Here is a 17,720-nt window from a genome sequence, read left to right on the forward strand (position 1 = left end):
GCACAGGACCTTCACAGGAAAGAAGAGCACACCCAAAGAATCGGTTAGGCTTGAGAGCGTATGTACCATTTTAACAAAGGGACATGGGTTGTGGGAAAGTGACAAGACAAAGAAAAAGGGCTTGGAGCTTCCAGGGGTGGTAAATTTTGGGAAGGTAAGTATGTGGCGAAAACTAATGGCAGATAAGGGTTATTTTATTTGTGTAGGGTTATTTTATTTGTGTAGGTTTATTTGTGCAGGCCCATCTGGGTGGTGTCTTTCTCCAGTGATACTGGTTGTTTTTCTCCTCCTGGGTGATGGGAGGGGAAAACACCTTCACGAAGGGAAATTTACATCCTGCTTTTAGGTAGGAAGGGGGAGGCCAGAGATTTCCTCCTGTGTCTGCTGTTTTCTAATTGCCTTCAGCTCAAAATAATCCTTATGCCAAGGAGGCACATTTTGGGGTGGTATGTTCTGATCCCCTTCAGAATTTCCAGCAAAGTCGAGAGCCCGAAACTGGTGGCCTGCTAAACCAGTGTGAGTAATCCCTCTTTGCTTTTAGTCTCTGTTCCTCAATCTTGGGAAAAATCTGTTTTCTCTGTGCCCCAGTTGACTTCACTAACAACCCAGGGTCTCCAACTGGTCTGTAGATGCTTATTTAGCCCCTGACACCTGTGGGACCACACGGACAAGGGAGGGTCGCATCTTGGTTAAGGAGACAGATTACTTAAGTGTGTAAGTGTGTGTTTGATGGTATATATGGGGGAAGCAGATGTTGCAGGGATGTAGAGACACAGTCAGGCTTCTGAAGCTTTAAGGGCTGTGTGGCCAGGAAGTGATGATGGAACTTGAGTGGAGATTTCCAAAGCGTTGAACCTCAAGGGAAGTAACACAGGGAAGCTGACGGTGATAGCAGTCTCCAAATTCTTTCTGGAGCAAGGTGAGGCGTAGATACATAAATCGGCCTTCATCGGCATCCCGTATTCTCTTCTTCAGCTGAATTTTAACTAACAGGGACAGGGTCACTGGAGTCTTCTGCTGACTTAGATCTTTGGGTACTCGGGTGACCCCACTACCCTGTCCCTGTCTCTGAGTGGCTTTGCCTCATCTCCCTTGCAGGCGGGGTTTGGTGTTTCAGCTCCGCTCGGTCGGTCTTGTAGAATCGTGTCTTCTTCTGGCTGTTTCCCACAGACCTTTCTGTGCTCCGTCCGTCTGTCCACATTGCAGCGAGTGTGACCACTGCCACCACTCTGCCATCTCTCCATGTCCTCAGAACTGCTAAGAGGAGGTTAGAGAAAAGCACAGTGTGTCTTGCACGGGGCGGGGTGGGGGTGGGGTCAAAGTGCTCTGAACTCCCCAGTTTCTCTCCAAACCCTCTCCTTGTGCTAGAATCTGTTTTAGTAAATAGCGTCTGAAATAAGTTGATCGTTGGCCTGGACCCAGGCGCGTTTTCTTTGTCATGGGATTTGTCACCACGGGGTTCTGCCAATCCTCACCGTGACCAGCCTTCCCAGGGTGGTCAGCCGTTCTCTGCTTCTCCTGTGCGTTACTGCTGCAAACCACGTTCAGCAAGCTCGGGTCTTCAGCAGGCCCTGGAAAGCTGAGTCCCATTTTTGAATCCAGACAAACGAGAAAGTGCTCTCTAAGCAAGAGCGACCAGCCTGTGTGAAGGCTCAGAGTTAGGAAAATGCAGTGAGGAGAGTGGAAAAGGCAGATCGGAGCCCGGTTATGAAGGCGCATGAGTGGCATACGGAAGAGTCTTTTGTAGGAGGAATGGGGATCCAGGGCAGGTGTTAAGCAGATGCAGGATTTAGCAGGTCCCAGCGTCGGCGCCCTGTGCCTGCTGTGCAGGGTGAGTCAGAGGAGCGAGCGGGAGCTGGAGGGCAGGGGGAGCTGGGAGGTGCATCCAGGTGAGCAGAAATCTGGCTGGAGACAGAGCCAGAGCTGCTGGTACCCAGGTGAAGCCAGGGGGTGGGTGACACTGCCCACTTGGTGGGGTGGTCCGAGGGAAACCAAGTAGGGAGGCTTCAGAGAGCAGATGTGAAGTTTGGGGCAAAACAGAAATGATTCTGTAGAATGCATACTCTTTCTACTGCAAGTTCTCCTGTTTTGAAGTCCCTTAAAAGGGACCCCCCGCCTGCAGTCCCTGAGGCTGCTCAGCCCGCCAGTCTCTGCGAAGCAACAGCAAACCGCCGCCACCCCGCTTCCCTGGATGACTCATTCTTTCTGCGTTCAAGCAGTTGCAGCTCTGCTTCTTGTTTATGATTCCTTTGTCCCCCTAACGTTCCGCACTTGATCCGACGCTGCTCACGCCATCTCTCGCCAGTCGCTGACGTCGGGGATTACGGTTTCTTAGCCTTCCGTGAGAACGTGTCTCTGTCCAAGGGTGAGTCTCTGTTTTCTGTGTTTCCCGTACCTCCTGGTCCCCCTCTACCCACCCCCAAGGTCTGGTGGCCCGAGGCAGGAGCTCTGGGCCCTGGCCCAGCTTCACAGTAACCATGGCAACTCACCTAAACCACCCACAGATTGGCCCATGGCCCCAGGCTAGCTCGGGCTCCCTCAGGTTGTTAGGTGTTAGCTGTGAAACACGCCCCGTGGTGGGGTTTGCTCTCTTTCTTTCTTCCTTTCTTTTTTTTTTAAACAGTCCTCACTCTATCCTGCTGTTTTTCCTCACTGCACCTTCTACGTGGGAGGGATACAGCAGTGGAAAAGGCAGGCAGTGGACGGGGAAAGAAAAAACTCCCTGCCCTCGTATATGTCTTAGTAGAGACATCACACCATAATAATAAGTCAGAAAATCGAAAGTAATTTAAGCAAATAAATAAGCATTTAACAGTATAATCAGTGCTTGGGAGAAAAATAAAACGAGGAAGGGAGATAGGGAATGCCAGGGAAGGGTGTTAACGAATTTAAAATGGGCTGCTCATGGAAGGATTACTATGTGGATCCAAGATGAAGGTGAGGAGGTAAATGAACTTACCTGATCTGTGTGGTGCCAGTGAAAATGGAAGCAGCTGGAAACGTGGGAGACCCACGGGTTATTGATGCTCAGCGGCCTTCCTTGACAGAACAGGGCTTCGTTCCCCTCCTTCCACACTCCCACCGCACAAGGAAGCTGCATTTCCCAAAAGGAGCGTTTGGTAGTGTCGACTGAAAAAAAATGCACAACGTGAGAGTTGAGAATTATGTTTTATTCGATGGATTTACTGAAGACTTAAGCCCAGGACACAGCCTCTCAGATCACGCTGAGGAACTGCTCTGAAAAGGTAAGGGAGGACCAAGGCTCTACAGGAGTTGGAACATCAAAAGATTACTGTGAATTAAAGAAAACCAGGCATCTCAACTTAATGAATTTAGCAGTTTTCTTTGTATGGGCAGATGCAAGAGTCTGGGCTCATTGAAATCATTCCTTTGATATGCGCCGTAACTCTCTAGGGTCAGTATCCTGCTTTTCTCCATCCTGAAACCCTTCAGGGTGCACAGCTGGGGGTGACTGCAGTGGCTCATGGCTTGATGGTCGCAGCATCCTTTGTTTACTGATATGGCAGGTGACATTCTTCATCCCCAGCAGTATAACTCGGGGCAGAGGCAGAGACTCTCAGCAAAATAACGCACAGCACAGAGATGTCTCTCACTCCAGAATAGCCTGTTCTGTGGACACCCCACCCATCCAGGGACGACCAATGGGCCAAGCAGCTCCTGATGTACCAGGCTCCAGGTAGAGCCTGGTACCGGGGAGTTTGACCCTTCCCAGAGCCCTCCAGAGGGTGCCCTGAGAGGCTGGATCAGAGACCTGCACGTCTTGAAGATCTGGGGGCTCGCTAGAGTAGGGAGGCCACCCTCAGGTCCACTCTTCTGTGGGCCTGGATGGGTTAGGAGACACAGCTCTGTAAGAAGGGTTTCGTATGTTCTGGATGCATGGCCTGCCTCGTTCACAGTAAGTTTGCTTAATGACGAGCTTCACTGGCTGTTCCTTCCATTTTAACACACCTGTTTAGGGGACCATTTATTTGTAGCACAGTCTGTCTGTAAAATTCAGGGTAGATCCATCCGTGGTTTCCAAACCTGGCTGCGTAACAACATTGCTTTGGGTAGTTTTCAGAAATACTTTCTTGCCTCACCCCTGGACATTCTGATTCAGCAGGTCTGGGCTAGAGCCTGGGACTGTGTCTTGAGTCTTACAAACCACGGAACCAGGTGATTTCTGTGGGTCTTTCTTCCTCGTGTCTGATCACCCCCAACCTGCCCAAGTGTCGTGGAGCCTGTTTCCCATGCTGGTCCCTCCCGCCCACCTGCAGCCCTGAGACGTGACTCCCGGCAAACGCCACCTGGCTGCCACGCGTGCTGGAGCCCAGGTCTCCCTTCCAGGATGAACGCATGCATCTGTCGTCCCTGCATTTCATGCGAGAGCCTCCTCGATGGGGAAACCAGCTACTCTCCCTGAATAACTGTCCCCGCGCAGAGCACGATGACCTTGGGACACAGACATTCCCTCCACAGCTCCCCTCCCGCAGGGAGCAGCACCCCGTGGTCTGCAGCACCCCGCAGGTCGCACCCTTGTTTGCTGTGGAGTCAGGAGGGACCCTTGGTTGTTGATGAGATGTGTGAAGGCTGCTGCGTGCCATGTACCGGGGGTCGGGACGCAGAGGTGAGGAGAAGGCATCCCAGCTCTTGAGGAATTTGCGATCTAGTGAGACAGGCGGATGATTATAACACCACAGGGAACTAAGAACAGGTCCCCCCGATCACAAATCTAGCCTGGGTCATGGAAGGCTTCCAGAAGGGTCTCAGGATTTGGCCAGGCGAAAGGGTTGGGGCAGAGCCAGTGAGTGGTGGAGGCTTTCCAGGCTGAGGGTTTCTGCTTGAGTAAATAATAGTAATAGTAGTAGCAAACGTTTATTGAGTGCTTACTCTTATACATGGCAGACTCTAAGTGCCTTCTATTATACTACGTATTTATTCCTTGATAACTGTAGTGTTAGGAAAAATAATCCCCCCCCCAAAGTTGGCCACACTCAAATACCTAGAACCTATGAATCTGTTAGCTTAAGGGTAGAAGCGATTTTGCAGATATGAGTAAGAATCTTGAGGTGGGGGAATTAGCGTGGATTATTTGGTGGGCCCAATGTAATCACAAGGATCTTTATAAGAGGAGGGTAGGAGTGTCTGAGAGAGTGAAGGTGTCATGGTGCTGGCTTTGAAGGTAGAGGAAGGCCACAAGCAGGGAATGGAGGTGGCCTCTGGAAGCTGGAAAAGGCCAGGGAATGTTACCAAACTCAGCTCAGCTGCTCACCACTCAAAAACCAATAATCGAGAGGCAAGTGTTGGTGAAAAGGAAAGTTGTTTTAATCAGAAAAGCCAGCGATCTGGGGAGAAGGACTCGTGTCCGAGACCAACTCCGAAGCTTCTGCTCAGCATGACAATTCTTGAAAAGGGGAAACAATCTCAGTTAATCATTAAGGTAGGAGGTCAGATTCTTCGTCTTTTTTTTTTTTTTAAGGTTTAATTTCATTTATATTTGGCTGTGTTGGGTCTTCGTTGCTGCGCGCAGGCTTTCTCTAGTTGCGGCGAGCAGGGGCTACTCTTCGTTGTGGTGTGCAGGCTTCTCATTGCGGTGGCTTCTCGTTGCGGAGCATGGACTCTAGGCACGCGGTCTTCAGTAGTTGCAGCACGTGGGCTCAGTAGTTGTGGCTCACGGGCTCTAGAGCACAGGCTCAGTAGTTGTGGCGCATGGGCTTAGTTGCTCTGCAGCATGTGGGATCTTCCCAGACCAGGGCTCGAACCCGTGTCCCCTGCATTGGCAGGCGGATTCTTATCCACTGAGCCACCAGGGAAGTCCCCTCGTCATTTTTCCATTGCTAGCAGACTGCTGACTTCTGATCTTCCTTTGGATGCTGTCTTGCCTGCCTGGTTCACCTGCACATTTGCTAAGGGGGAAGCTGGGGGTACAGAGTCAGTCATTCTTTAACTACTTAATTCTTCATTCTCACGCCTTTTAATCCAGGAAAGGAATCAACAGGTTAGGTAAGGCATTGTGTATGTTCAGTAGAGCAGAACTCAGGAGGCAGGTTAAATGTTACCGAGTGATCTCATTTCTATAAGGTTTGAGGGGAACAGAAATGGGCAAACAGGAAAGGGACAAAAGAGCTGCTTATAGAAACATTCTCCCCCAGAGCCTCCCCCAGCAGCCCTCCTGATGCTGTGGAGTTCCAGACTCCAGCCCTGTAAAATCATAAATTTGTGTTGCTTTAAGCCATGAGTTTGTGGTAATTCATTGCAGCAGCGATAGGAAACAAATACAGCCATTACTTTTTCCATCTTGCCACTGAAGAAACCAAGAGGTTAAGTAACCCGCCCCAAATTGCATAGCAAGTAAGAAGTAAATCCAGGATCCAAAATTCATCTGTCTGGCCTCAGATCCTGCGGTTACTTGTTCACTTTCATTTCTCTCCTGCCTGGCAGAGGTTAAAGAGCATCATGGCCCCTGGAGGTTGGCAGGAGATAGCTTTTCTCCGCTATCTGATGGTTTTTTTACACTCCTCCTTGGCTGAGTGGTTAAGGAGAGACTCGGGTTAAGCACAGCATCCTTATGCATTTAAAATTCTCCTGTCTTCAAACATCTGTTCCTACCTCGTAATTCCTTTGTTCATTCATTCTTAACTCATTTTCTCTCTCTTATAAAGCATCCCCTATCCCTGTATCTTTGACTGAAATAAGCGGTGAGAGGAATTTTAAGGCAGGGTTATAGGTTTTTGTTGTTTTAGTGTTGAGCACAGTGAGCATTCCTTGAAACCACAACTCCAGATACATATGCTTCACTTATACTCCAGGTATTTTACAGGCTGGGCTTAGATTTTCCAAGGAGCAATAGCTAACATTTCGGAATTTACTAAAAGCATTCATGTCCCCTGTCCACTTGATCTTTTCAGAAATGCTGGGGGGATGTTTATCCCCATGTTTCAATGAGGAAACTAAGGCTCAAAGAAGTTCAATGTGGGGAATTCCCTGGCAGTCCAGTGGTTAGCACTCCGCACTTTCACTGCTGAGGGTGCAGGTTCAATACCTGGTCAGGGAACTAAGATCCCACAAGCTGTGCGGCGCAGCCAAACTAAAAAAAAAAAAAGTTCAGTGTGGCTGGGATGGAAGCTCTGGGCCTCCACACTTTCTCTATTGTATTCTTTTGCCTCTTAAAGGAAAAAAATTGACCCAAAACATCCTTACAAGGAAATAGGATGCCAGATTCCAGGTCAGATGTGCCCCTTTCAAGTGTAGAAGTAAGATGCTGGGGTATCCACACCATCCCCTCTCGGTGTTTCTGGGGCCCCGCCCTGCTGGAGGGGATGCATCAGATCCCTGGGCCTTTGCCATGAGAGTGTCACGTGGGGTAGTTTAGTTGAGACTCACTAGTATCTCAGGGCACAGGCGGGAGTCCTGATAAGGACCCATAGTGACATGCAGGTTGCTGCAGGCCTGGGCTCCCAGTGGGACGAGGACAAAGGCCTCAGGTCTGCTTCTCAGTGCTCACTGCTCTCCTTACACATGGGCCCCCCAGGCCCCTCAGTGGTCCTGTCCTGCTCACCGCCCCTCTGCCAACACAGGGGTCCCAGGGACAAGTCAGTCCTGGCCTTTCTCTGTTCTCTTTCTAGGTGCCTTTGGGGGCCTCCCATAGATGAGAGACCCCTTCATACGAATCAAGAGTTCGGCACCCAAAATTTCTTCCTGAGGAGGGCTCTCAGAATTTACTTTGGAAGTGAAAAGCAGGATACCTCTGTCTTTCCCTTTCTGCTTTAACAATCCTAGTTCCCCTGGAGGCAACATGGATGCCCCTGGCTGGCTGAGAAGGGCTAGGTACAGGGAAGCCCGGAGAAAAAGCACAGACCAAAGTGGCAGGATATTCTCTCTCTACACCGAAGTCTGGACTCACCTGTTCAGGGAAAGGAAGGACCCTCAGTGTCCCCCAGATGGAGGTGAGAGAAAAGGTCCTTGGCTTGCTACCTGGGCTGTGTGGTGATGCCGGATGCTCAACCACTAACTGGCTGGTTAAAGGAAGTTAAGGAGATTAAGTTACTTGCCCTCTGCCAGCCTTCAGCTTCCTCAAGGTGGTACCCAGAATTACTGCAAGAGGTCTCTGAATCCAGGTCTGCACCAGGAACCCTGGGTGCTGTGCTTTTGTATAAAGCTCATTTGCAAGTGTACATAGACGCCTCTGGGATCAATTAAGACAAAAATGAATTTAAGTGTACTGCTGATCTCTTTAGATCATTTTATATCTTCTGAGTCAGTAGATATCAAAAGTACAGCCATAAGGGAAGCTGCATTTTTATTATTATTATTATTTTAGAAGGGACCTTATGCTTGAAACCATTGGAACCATGGTCTGCGAAATCCCTTCCATTTCTAATACTCTGTGGTTCATGAACAATGTCATGTTATGGTAAATTCTCTAAATATACCAGAAATGTAGTTGCTGTCGACTTCTTCCACATTGCTCTCTGGCTTCAGAGCAGGAAGCCTTTGTAAGCAGCCGTACTCCTTCCACAGGGCATTGAGTGGAGACTTTCCAGGGGATGGGTCTTCCCTGTGTAGGTGTAGAGGGCCATTCTGAGACTAGCTGTTGGTCCCTCACCGTCCTTGGCAAAGTGGAGACTAGTTAGTGGCCAGTGAGACTAACTGTGTCATCATAGGACAGCTCTGTCCCCGGCAGCCCTCTCAGGTTTGGAGTCTCCTTCCACCCCCAGGTGATCCTCTTCTTGGACCAGAGCTTCATTTTATCTGCTTCTCAGACTTGGATACTGGTCTTTGCATCCTTCTCTATTTACTTACAGAGACTTTGGGTGTGAGCCGGACCACGTGTACCTTTTTCTTGCTTTTTATATCCTTTTCTCATTCGACTTTTCCCATCTCAGGTGCCTCTTCACAACAGCTAGTTGACTGCTGGTTAAAAGGAGAAACAGCCAGAGCTAGCCTCCCTGGCAAACTGTCTTGCTCAGAGATGGCTCAGAGCTTTCCCAGCATGGTCCAGCCGTATGGTACAGGAGGAGCTTTTTCTCCGTAGGGGTGCTGGCACAGGTCAGATCAGCCCAGCATCTCCTGTGGGCTGTGGCTTCTTTGGCTGCCAGGAAGAGGTGGAATATATCCCTGCTTGCTTCCAGCCCCAGCCGCCTATCACCACGGCCACCTCTCCTACTTAGGGACAATTCACCATGAACAACTGCTTTCCTGGGATCATCAGTGGGCTGTTGACACGTTAACGAAAAACTGGTGTCAGACTCTGCATCTTTTTTCTTGGAAAATACCCAGATTATTTTTAGGCTTATTTAATGAGTCCTGTTTTGTTTTTTTTTGTTTGTTTTTTTCCTCCACTGCTGCTAACATATGTTCCTCCATGCATAGTTCACTTGAGCCACACAAATCTTTCTGTCTGCAAAGTATGAATAACCACCTTGGAGAAATCCCGTTAATTCACGTAACAAAGGATCAGCCATGTTAGTGGATAGCAGCCTTCAATGTCAGTTCTTCTTCTTCTTTTAAAGACAACTGCCTTTGAGTCGTCATTTGGTCTTACAGGTTCTTCTCCTCTAGAAGGAAAACTACATTACTGTGTTCTTCTTTCTTTCTTTTTTTCCAAGATCAAGCCATTAAGTTGTTAACCTAATCTCTAAAAAATCTAACTAGACAAGGTCTAATATTCTACGAATGTGCTGAGTTGTCCTATGGGTTTTGTTCCCACCTAAGGCATTTTACTTGATTCTCATCTTTTGGGGGTAAGAGTATCATCTTACAAAGGGGAAGACAAATGCAGAGAGACAGAAACTTGCTTGAAGTCATACAAGTCACAAATAGCAGGATGAGAATAGGATAGGCTACCCTTCCTGTCTGAAAAAACACTCTTTTTCTGATTGTTTAAGCTTCTTCTCCAGAATAAGCATCGGGAACATTCTAACTACTTCCCTTGAAGGGGGAATTCTCTAATTTGGTTCTGGCAGCTTGTTATGCAGCCCAGGTGTTCACACAAAGATGCAAAGCGTGTGAACGCGGCCCCGCCCCTGCACGAGACGCTCTTCATCAACACAGCCTGCCGACCCTCTTCATGAGGTCTTCTGCGCCCTCTCAGGGTTTATTTTAAATTCTTACATGATGTGTTCACAAGAAGGAAGTTTTCTTGTCAGTAAAGTGCCTTCTTGGGGTTAGCTGAGAATTCATCCACACATCCCCACTCTTAGAAGAATTAGAAAAAAGTAAATTACGCCGGATGTGTCAACAGTCGTAAGTCAGAAGCCACTTGAGAGCCCAGCAGCGCCTCCTGGGTGCGTGAGCATCTGTCCCCCCAGGGGTGTGGGTTCCTAGAGGCTTCCAGTGGACAGAGCAGTGGATAAGTGGCTGCGACACTGTTTCAGAGTTCCTCTCCCCTAGGGTGCTGGGCCGCGCTTCCTAAGTGCTTCTGAGCTACGCCCACACCCCGCAGTGTGGCCATCACACAGCCCTTGTCTATGGCACGCAGAGCTGCCAGAGGCTTTGAACTGCCGTCCCGGGCTATGTTGACCAGCAATTTACAAACCCCTGGCTCTTGCTCGAATTACAAGGATGAACAAAACACCCGGCTTTGGCTGCTCTGCCTTGACGGGGCTGCCGCTGTGTGATTGCACTGCAGGGGTCTCTGCTGGTCTTGACTGACCATAGGCTGCCGTCCTCAACAGCAAAGCTAAGGACTTACGATACTTTGCAGGTGTGTATCTGACAGCTTGAAGATGCTGATGATTCGAGGATCTTTCTGAAACAGCGTCACAGGAGAATTCTTAAATGTCTTGAGTGAAGAGTAACAGCCTCTTTCATGAGCTTGTGTTTGGTGTATGTGAAGTTACAACACATGGAGGCTTCCAATATCTTACTATTTTTGATAGTATATTAGATTGATAATATATTTGATAGTATGTTATTGTCGTCCTATTTAAAAAGAAAGGGAAGAGGGAATTCGCTGGCGGTCCAGTGGTTAAGACTCCATTCTTCCACTGCAGGGGGCATGGGTTCAATCCCTCGTCAGGGAACTAAGATCCCACGTGCCGTGCCATGCGGCCAAAAAAATTTTTTTTTAATAAAAAAAAATAGAAAGAGAAGAGTGAACATGAAGAATATATATAATCTATACCAAGTTTCTTCCTGGTATGTACCCTAGAGAAAGTCTCTCTCAAGAGATATATTTACGACATTACGGTACAAATATTACAATATTCGCACAATATGGTACAAAAATAACAAAATATTGTAAATCACCAGCTCTACATCTACAGGAAGAAGGGTAAAGAGAGGGTAAATATACATATATATGTATATATACATATATATGTGTATATATATGTATATGTGTATATATATATGGCAGTAAACGGGATAAATCTCAGAAAAATAGTTCAAGAGGATACATAAATATTTTTAAATAGGAAAATAATTGTATTGTTTAGAAACACATACATATATTTTTTTAAACTATAAAGACATGTGTAGGAATAAAAAACCAAATTCAGAAGAGTGGGCACACAATTAGGGAGAAGTACCCAGGGAATTTTGACCGTATATTTTTGATTTATTTCATAGGCTGGGTGGGAAATAGTCCAGGGTGTCCATTGTATGATTCTCTAAATTGTATTATATGTCTGGAATATTCCATAATAAAAAGCAGGTGGGAAATCTACCCAACGCTTTGCTCAGGAGCATAGGGGAAAAAATAATGAACAGATTATTAGATCATAGCAGATATTTATGTAAAGCATAGTACGTATTTAGTTTTTGGCTGTTTCCATGCACAGTGGGCCTTAGCTGCCCAGGGACCGTCTCCTGGTCACACAGCCACGAGGAGAGCAGATCACAACCATGCCCTGGCAACCTGGGGACAGAACCCAGGAACCAGCGGCCAGACTGATGTCTATACAGATAGGTGGACGAGTGGAGATGGGTCCCTAATACAGCCGTCGAGCACCCAGTCCTAGTTTAAGAAAACTCCGGGTCTGTTCCAGACAACAGAAAGCAGTTCTGGAGTCTTAAGCTAAAGGAAGATTTATTGTAAAGTTATGGGCAAGTTCACAGAATCAACAGGAATGAGCTGGCTCGGAGGCCGGGGCTGGGGAACCATTGGCAAGTTCTCCACGACCTGTGAACAAGCCACCACTGCTGGCGGTCACCACCCCTGTGAAGAGCATCTCAGCGTCCTTTTGTCCACAGGCCTTGTTAGGAGCGTGCTGGGGCCAGGCTGGTCATTTGGCCAAGCTGTTGCAGGGGCACTGAAACCTGCTCCAACACAGAGCTTTGGGATTCATTCTGTCCTTACGATTCCATGGATTTTTGCAGATGTGGTCGCCATGATCTTAAAGAAGCTAAACAAATATTCCCATTATCTCATTGCACTCTAGCCTTCTACCAGTCTGAAATTCCTCCACCAAATATTGATTTTTTTTTTTTTTTGGCCATGCCCTGCGGCTTGTGGGATCTTAGTTCCCCGAGCAGGGGTTGAACCCGCGCCCTCAGCAGTGGAAGCGCAGAGTCCCAACCACTGGACTGCCAGGGAATTCCCTAAATATTGTTTTTTAAAGGAGTCATAATACTGGAGCAAATATATGCATGTTTTTCATGGAATTAAGTCAAAGAATGTAAACAAAAATCTTAATTATCTTACTGAAATAACTTAATTAACTTACAGGTGATTTTAACTTTATATTTTCCTGTGGAGTTTGGATATTTTTGTAATGAGCACATAATTAGGAAAAAAAAAAAAAAAAGGTTCATTCCATTTGGAAACAAATCTACCCTTCAAAAGAATTATCGAGACCTGGAACCTTTGCACCTGATGTTATTTCAACCTAGGCCACCATCATTTCGGCTCCCATGGTATTGACTCAGAGAAAAGAGCTGACGCTTGGTATTTTAGTTTGGTTGGTTTTTGGTTTTGCATTCGGTTCGATTAAGTAAATAGCTACTCAGTGGTAATCCCTTTGCTCGATGTCCTGAGGGTATAAAAATGAACCTAACACACTCCCTGCCCTCAAAAAAGCCGGCAGTCTAGAAAGGAAGAAATTATTTGAATGCAAGATTACACGGACTAATGTGGAAGGCTAGAAGTGTCACAGTAACAGAGGGGAGAGCTTGGCCCCAGGGGCCGAGATGATAAGCCAGCTCAAGGAGCTTTTTTTGAGAGGGTGGTAGCATCTGAATGGTACCTTAAAGATGGGTAGAAGCACCTTGTAAGAGGAGGAGTTGGGATGGTGAATAAATAAAACACCGGAGGCAAAAGCATGACTGGAAAATTTCTAGGCACCTGAGACTAAACTCAGCCAGCCAACTCTTAAGGTTGGATTGGAATTATTTAATTTTGAATATTATATGGGGACAGTTTGGTACCAGTTTTTTTGAAGTCTCTTGTATTTGACAGTTCGGAAGACTCAACCCAGCCGTGACGTTAAATGTGGTTAAAAAAATAAATGTGGGCTTCCCTGGTGGTGCAGTGGTTGAGAATCCGCCTGCCAATGCAGGGGACACGGGTTCGATCCCTGGTCGGGGAAGATCCCACAGGCTGCAGAGCAACTAAGCCCGTGCGCCACAAGTACTGAGCCTGTGCTCTAGAGCCCGCGAGCCACAACTACTGAGCCCGCATGCCACAACTACTGAGGCCACGTGCCTAGAGTCTATGCTCCGCAACAAGAGAAGCCACCGCAATGAGAAGCCCGGGCACCGTGACGAAGAGTAGCCCCCACTCGCTGCAATTAGAGAAAGCCCGCGTGCAGCAACGAAGACCCAGTGCAGCCAAAAATAAAAAAATAAGTAAAATTAAAAAATATATATATATGTATAGAAACGTAATGGCTTTATCTGGGCCTCTGCTTTTTCTTGCCTCACATCAACATCTGCCTCACTCATCACCTCTCCGTAAAGTAAGTGCCGATTGTGTTCAAAAAGGGATTGCATGGCAGCCTCTCGTCCTGCTCGGTTCTGTGGGTTCCATGGAGTCATTACCTCGAGGGACCTCTGGCCGCTGGAGGGTCTGGCACAAAGATTCCAAGGAAGTAAGCCTTCAGAGAGGCAGCCTGGTAATAAATGGCTCATGAACTACAGAGAGCTGGCTGAGGTGCTGAGGCCAGACGCCCTTAACCAGGTGGGGCTCGTGTGGAAGCCCCAGAATCAAGGGAGGCTGAGGATACAGAACACAAAAGTGAAGGGAAACAGCAGAAGGGGAGGCTGGGCTTGCAGTGGGGGAGCCGTCATTAACCGGGGCCCCCGTCTAGTGCCAGGAGTCAGGATGAAGGGGGCTGGGGTGACTCTCAATCCACAAACTCAGCTGTAGGGGGAAAAGGTGGTTCTTCTAATTTGCCTATAACTCAGCTTCCTCTGAAGTGTCTGTCCCATAGCCAGCAAGGAACTTTTTGTCCCAGCCTGGACCCTGGGGTTGCCTCAGGGCTCCCCCAGAATTTACGTAGAGCCAGGGTGTTGGGAGAGGTGCCTCTCCGGTCCTCAAGGCATCTGTCCACCGGGTGACCAATGAGACACGGTAGCTGGGATGAGCCCTTGAGACCGGTGGCTTTTGGTGGTCTTGTGTCCCACACTCCTCAGGGCTGCCCGTGACCCTCTCTGCCGCAGGGCATCAGGTGGCCATTCTGTGCTTGGGTCTTACCAACCCTTCATGCTCCCCCTAAGAAGGCTTTGCAGCCCCCCTACCACCCAGCAACCCTGGTCCCGGGGGCAACTCCACTCTTCCTCCTGCTTCTGGCCAAGACATTTTCCCCGCTGCGTGCTGAGTTCTTTATTTCTCACCTCCGAGGCGTAGGCTTTTGGAAACAAAAGCCAGAAGGACTTTCAGCAGCAATGTCTGCTTTTTAACCTACCACACCCATCCCTCCGTGCAAGGGCAGGTGTAGATGGATGTCTCAAAATGCCTTCCAATTACACGTGTTTGAAGGTAAGAGATTTGGGTTTTCTTTCAGACTTCACTCTACTATGGGTGGTCTAGCTTTCCTCCCTAAGGATATTAACACATAGAAGGCTTGCAGTGAAAATTTAAGGAGACCCTGGATCTCTGCAGTGTCACTCTTGCAGGATCCTGAGATGGAGTGCCTCCTTAAATTCTGCACTCTGGGATGCCTTACTAGTCTCCTGATAGTCCAGGCCCTGCACACAAGCATTGGAAAGGGTGCGAAGGTCAAAAGAATGAGAAGACAAGCCACAGACTGGGAGAAAACATTTGCAAAATATATCTGATAAAGGACTGGTATCCAAAATACATGAAGAACTTTTAAAACTCAACAATAAGAAAACAACCCTATTAAAAATGGGTAAGAGTTCTGAACAGGCATCTCACCAAAAAAAGATACACGGATGACAAATAAGCACGTGAGAAGATGCTCCCCAACATATGTCATCAGGGAAATGCAAATTAAAACAACGAGATACACACGCCTCTTGGAATGGCCAAAATCCAAAACACTGAAAACACCAAATGCTGCTGAGGATGTGGAACAGCAGGAACTCTCATCACTGCTGGTGGGAATGCAACATGAAGAGACACTTGGGAAGACAGTTCAGCAGTTTCAGACCAAACCAAACTTACTCGTACCATACAATCTAGCAATAGTGCTCCTTGGTATTTACCCAAAGAAGTTAAAAACATATAACCACACAAAAACCTGCACACTAATGTTTATAACAGCTTTATTCATAACTCCCAAAACTTGGAAGCAACCAAGATGTCCTTCAGTGGGTAAATGGATAAACTGGGGTACATCCGTACAATGGTATATTATTCAGCACTAAAGAGAAATGAACTATCGAGCCATGAAAAGACATGGAAGAATCTTTTTTTAAGTTGTTCAAGTATAGTTGATTTACAGTGTTGTGTTAATTGCTGCTCTACAGCAAAGTGATTCCGTTTTTTATGTATATATATACACAGACACATTCTTTTTCATATTCTTTTCTGTTATGGTTTATCACAGGATATTGAATATAGTTCCCTGTGCTATATAGGAGGACCTTGTTGTTTATCCATCGTATATATAATATAATAGCTTGCATCTGCTAATCGCAAACTCCCAATCCATCCCTTCCCCCCCCCCCCCCCCTTGGCAACAAGTCTGCTCTCTCTGTGAGTCTGACTCTGTTTTGTAGATAGGTTCATCTGTGTCATATTTTAGATTCCACATATAAGTGATATCATGTGGTATCAATATTTGTCTTTCTCTTTCTGACTTAACTTCGCTTAGTATGATAATCTCTAGTTGCATCCATGTTGCTGCAAATGGCATTATTTCATTCTTTTTTTGTGGCTGAGTAGTATTCCATTGTATATATGTATCACATCTTCTTTATCCATTCATCTGTCAATGGACACTTAGATTGTTTCCATGTCTTGGCTATTGTAAATAGTGCTGCAGTGAACATAGGGATGCATGTATCTTTTTGAATTATAGTTTTGTCTGGGTATATGCCCAGGAGTGGGATTGCAGGATCATTTGGCAACTCTATTTTTAGTTTTTTGAGGAACCTCCATACTGTTTTCCACAGTGGCTGCACCAGTTTACGTTCCCACCAGCAGTGTAGGAGGGTTCCCTTTTCTCCACACCCTCTCCAGCATTTGTTATTTGTAGACTTTAATGATGGCCATTTTGACCGATGTGAGGTGGTACTTCATTGTAGTTTTGATTTGCATTTCTCTAGTAATTAGCAATCTTGAGCATCTTTTCGTGTGCCTGTTGGCCATCTGTAAGACATGGAGGATTCTTAAATGCATTTTACTAAATAAAAGAAGCCAGTGTGAAAAGTTCATATACTATAGGATTCCAACTATATGACATTCTGAAAAAGGCAAAGTTATGGAGACAGTAAAAAGATAAGTGGTTGCCAGGGATTAGGTAGAGCACTGAGGAATTTTTTTAATAGACTATTTTTTTAGAGCAGTTTTAGGTTCACAGCAGAATTGAGCGCAAGGTACAGAATTCCCAGGTACCCCGACATACATACAGCCTCCCCACTAATCAGCATCCTCCACAAATGAGGCACAGTTGTTACAAGTGATGAACATACATTGACACATCATCATCACCCAAAGCCCACAGTTGACATTTGGGTTTATTCTTGGTGGTGTACGTTCTATGCGTTTGGACAAATCCTCAGAAGATTTTTAGGGCAGTGAGACTATTCTATATGATACTGTGATGGTGGATACATGTCATTATACATTTGTCCAAACCCCTCCTGGGAGCTACTTTCAAGGTCAGTTCTTCCCCAGGTTCAAGAAAGTCAGCAATGTTTTACAGGCTTTTCCCAAGAGCTGCAATTTACTAACAGTTCTCCTCTTCTGGTGTTCAGGAGCCTGTTTGTAAATAGCACCCTTGACCAAGACAAATAACAGGTTGCTAAAGGTGAGAGGAAAACTGTGATGGAGCCAAAGACAACAAAGAAATCTTATTTGATGTGTTTTACTCCTAAAATCTCATAGGAAGTAAAAATCTGAGAAATAATTGACACACACACGTGCGCGCATGCCCACACAATGTAAAGTAACATCCGGATGCTTTGTAACAAAATCATCTTATTTTTTTAAAAAAGATGAATTCTCCAGGAATGTGAAAATTAATGGTTTGCCCTAAGAATGCTAATAGAAAATTCATTCTTGAATAGTGCTAGGAGCGGACATATGACAGCAGTTATCCTTTTCTTGATCAAAAATTACATGGAAGACTCAAAAGTATCACCTTTTCTGT

At 46.7% G+C, this 17,720-nt stretch overlaps 1 protein-coding gene across 1 annotated transcript in view; it reads left to right on the forward strand.

The window, feature by feature from the left end:
- The first annotated feature begins 2,314 nt into the window (after window positions 1–2,314).
- Window positions 2,315–17,720, forward strand: part of GNG4 (G protein subunit gamma 4) — a 60,273-nt gene continuing 44,867 nt past the window's right edge. Inside the window, exon 1 of the mRNA XM_061198463.1 lies at window positions 2,315–2,365. The gene's annotated coding sequence lies outside the window, so the exon portion shown is untranslated. The remainder of the gene's footprint in view (window positions 2,366–17,720) is intronic.

This window comes from Eubalaena glacialis, chromosome 1 (genome assembly GCF_028564815.1).
Source record: "Eubalaena glacialis isolate mEubGla1 chromosome 1, mEubGla1.1.hap2.+ XY, whole genome shotgun sequence".
Taxonomy (NCBI): Eukaryota; Metazoa; Chordata; class Mammalia; order Artiodactyla; family Balaenidae; genus Eubalaena; species Eubalaena glacialis.